Here is a 3,716-nt window from a genome sequence, read left to right on the forward strand (position 1 = left end):
GCGGTGAATTATTTTTTACTATGCGTAACACAGGATGATGTCATTACGTTAACATCAGTACAGTCCACGCAACGTCGATGCTGCTGAGGCTGTGAATTCGAATGTCATTTTACTTTAGAGGGAACCTTGTTGCAATCGGAATCATCCCGTAATGCTGTCTGTCAATGGTGTAAAATCAAACGTTTGAATTCCAACCTCAACATACAGTTTAAGCTACAGTTGACGTTTTATTTAGTAACCTACACAAACACAAATCTGTCATTAATAAAGATTTCCTCTGTGGAGGTTAACTGTCAGAGGTAATTTACACGATCTTGATTAAATATATTGTAGACCTAATAAAGCTTCCATTCAAAGTCCCATGATAAAACAACAACAACATAAAAAAACATATGTTGTCATCTTTAGGATGACATGTTAGCCTTCATGAACCCGAAGCATACATTGGTAACAGTTCATTTGAACTGTACGTCATAACATGGTCATAAACATGACATAACAAATGTCAAAACCTGTCATGACATCTTATGTGACAAGGCTGTGTCATTTTGTAATCGTTATAACAGGAGTAATTACATAAGTTGACAAAACAATACTACTTACACACTTAAGTAATTTTATGCCAATATTATGACACTGTTATGACGTTCAGTTCATAAAAAGTGTTACTCATAGCTACAGTGCATTCGGAAAGTATTCAGACCCCTTGACTTTTTACACATTTTGTTACGTTACAGCCTTATTCTAAAATTGATTAAATCGTTTTTTCCCCTCATCAATCTACACCAAATTCCCCATAATGACAAAGCAAAAACAGGTTTTTAGAAATGTTTGCAAATGTATAAAAAAAACGGAAAGATCACATTTACATAATAACTATTCAGACCCTTTACACCAGTACTTTGTTGAAGCACCTTTCGCAGCGATTACAGCCGCGAGACGTCTTGGGTATGACGCTACAAGCTTGGCACACCTGTATTTGGGGAGTTTCTCCCATTCTTCTCTGTAGATCCTCTCAAGCTCTGTCAGGTTCGACGGGGAGCGTCGCTGCACAGCTATTTTCAGGTCTCTCCAGAGATGTTTGATCGGCTTCAAGTCCGGGCTCTGGCTGCGCAATTCAAGAACATTCATAGACTTGTCCCGAAGCCACTCCTGCCGTTGTCTTTGCTGTGTGCTTAGGGTCATTGTCCTGTTGGAAGGTGAACCTTCATCCCAGTCTGAGGTCCTGAGCACTCTGGATCAGGTTTTCATCAATGATCTCTCTGTACTTTGCTCCATTCATCTTTCCCTCAATCATGACTAGTCTAGTGTTTCCAAACTTCTTCCATTGAAGAATGATGGAGGCCCCTGTGTTCTTGGGGACCTTCAATGCTGCAGAAATGTTTTGGTAGCCTTCCCCAGATCTGTGCCTTGACACAATCCTGTCTCGGAGCTCTACAGACAGTTCATTCAACCTCATGGCTTGGTTTTGGTTCTGACATGCACTGTCAACTGTGGGACCTTATATAGACAGTCCTTCCCAAATCATGTCCAATCAATTGAATTTACCACAGGTGGACCCCAATCATGATGTAGAAACATCTTAAGGATGATCAATGGAAACAGGATGCTCCTGAGCTCAATTTCGATCTGAATACTTATGTAAATAAGGTATTTCTGTTTTTTTATTTGTAATAAATTTGCAACAATTTCTAAACCTGTTTTTCATTTTGTCATTATGGGGTATTGTGTGTAGATTGAGGAGATAATTTTTTTAATTTAATCAATTTCAGAATAAGGCTGTAACGTAACAAAATGTGGAAGAAGTCAAGGGGTCTGAATTCTTTCCGAATGCACTGTGCATCCATTGGCATGCCATAAACTCCAAGAAGTAAGGTGGTAGACAGATCCAGTATCAGTAGGCAGATGATGTTCAAGACCAACGCTTGCGCCCCTTGTGATGTTATATTGCACGCCCATAATACCCCGTTGCAGAATCAACAGCGATGCCTCTGTAATAGGGCCTGACAGCTCAGTGTCCTGGTCAACAGCTCCCTGGTGTGACCACATTCAAAACACTTTTGACCAGCCGAGCACCACAATCCTTGAAAACCTCAAGAGAGAAGAGTCATTAACAAAACAGATACTTCTCATCCTATTTCTCATCCTACCAAAACGGCCACCTTTACTGAAAGAAAAGTAATGTCGGCAACCATTACATTGGTCCAGTGGCAATTTTAGCATGTACATCTTGATGGGGCAAACTCCCCCAATTTTTTTTTTTATGTATGCCAGCAAAGCCACTACACAACATTAAACAATACATTAATTGCACTAATATGGTGACAAATGGTGCCCACAAACTGTTTGGGCCTACATAAAGCTGTCCCAACAGCAGAGCTTTCTTTTCAGCACCATGGAGTGAGTCCTTACCAAATCAAATCAATATTTATTATATATATATATTTTACATATTTAGCAGATGTTATTGTGGGTGTAGCGAAATGCTTGTGTTCCTAGCTCCAACAGTGCAGTAGTATCTAACAGTGCAGTAGTATCTAAAAACGATTCACAACAATACACCCAAATCTAAAAGTATAAGAATGGAATTAAGAAATATATAAATATTACATTGAGCAATGTTGGTGTGGCATTGACTAAAATACAGTATATACATATGAGATGATTAAAGCAGTATGGAAACATTATTTAAACATAATTAAAGTGACTAGTGTTCCATTATTAAAGTAGCCAGTGATTCCAAGTTTAGGTATACATGTATAGGGCAAAAGCCTCTAAAGTGCAGGGTTGCGTAAGGCGGTGGAGGTGGAGACCGCCTAGTGATGGCCATTTAACAGTCTGATGGCCTTAAGATAGAAGCTGTTTTTCAGTCTCTCGGTCCCAGCTTTGATGCACCTGTACTGACCTCGCCTTCTGGATGATAGCGGGGTGAACATGCTGTGGCTCGGGTGGTTGATGTCCTTGATGATCTTTTTGGCCTGCCTGTGACATTGGGTGCTGTAGGTGTCCTGGAGGGCAGGTAGTTTGTCCCCGGTGATGCGTTGGGCAGACCGCACCACCCTCTGGAGAACCCTGCGGTTGCAGGCGGTGCAGTTGCCGTACCAGGCGGTGATACAGCCCGACAGGATGCTCTCAATTGTGCATCTGTTAAAGTTTTAGAGGCCAAGACAAATTTCTTCAGCCTCCTGAGGTTGAAGAGGCGCTGTTGCACCATCTTCACCAAACTGTCTGTGTGGGTGGACCATTTCAGATTGTGAGTGATGTGTACGCTGAGGAACTTGAAGCTTCCCACCGTCTCCACTGCGGTCCCGTTGATGTGGATAGGGGCGTGCTCCCTCTGCTGTTTCTTGAAGTACACGATCAGCTCCTTTGTTTTGTTGACGTTGAGTGAGAGGTTATTTTCCTGGCACCACTCTCCCAGGGCCCTGACCTCCTCCCCGTACGCTGTCTTGTCATTGTTGGTAATCAGGCCTACTACTGTTGTGTCGTCTGCAAACTTTATGATTGAGTTGGAGGCGTGCGTAGCCACGCAGTCATGGGTGAACAGGGAGTACAGGAGGGGGCTGAGCACGCACCATTTCGGGGCCCCTGTGTTGAGGATCAGCGAAGTGGAGGTGTTGTTTCCTACCTTCACCACCTGAGGAAGAATCAGGCGCAGAGAGCATAAGTTCCACTGGAAGAAGTGCACTTTAATAACGCACTGAAAAACAATGCCC

The sequence above is a fragment of the Salvelinus alpinus genome, chromosome 2 (genome assembly GCF_045679555.1).
Source record: "Salvelinus alpinus chromosome 2, SLU_Salpinus.1, whole genome shotgun sequence".
NCBI classification, from domain to species: Eukaryota; Metazoa; Chordata; class Actinopteri; order Salmoniformes; family Salmonidae; genus Salvelinus; species Salvelinus alpinus.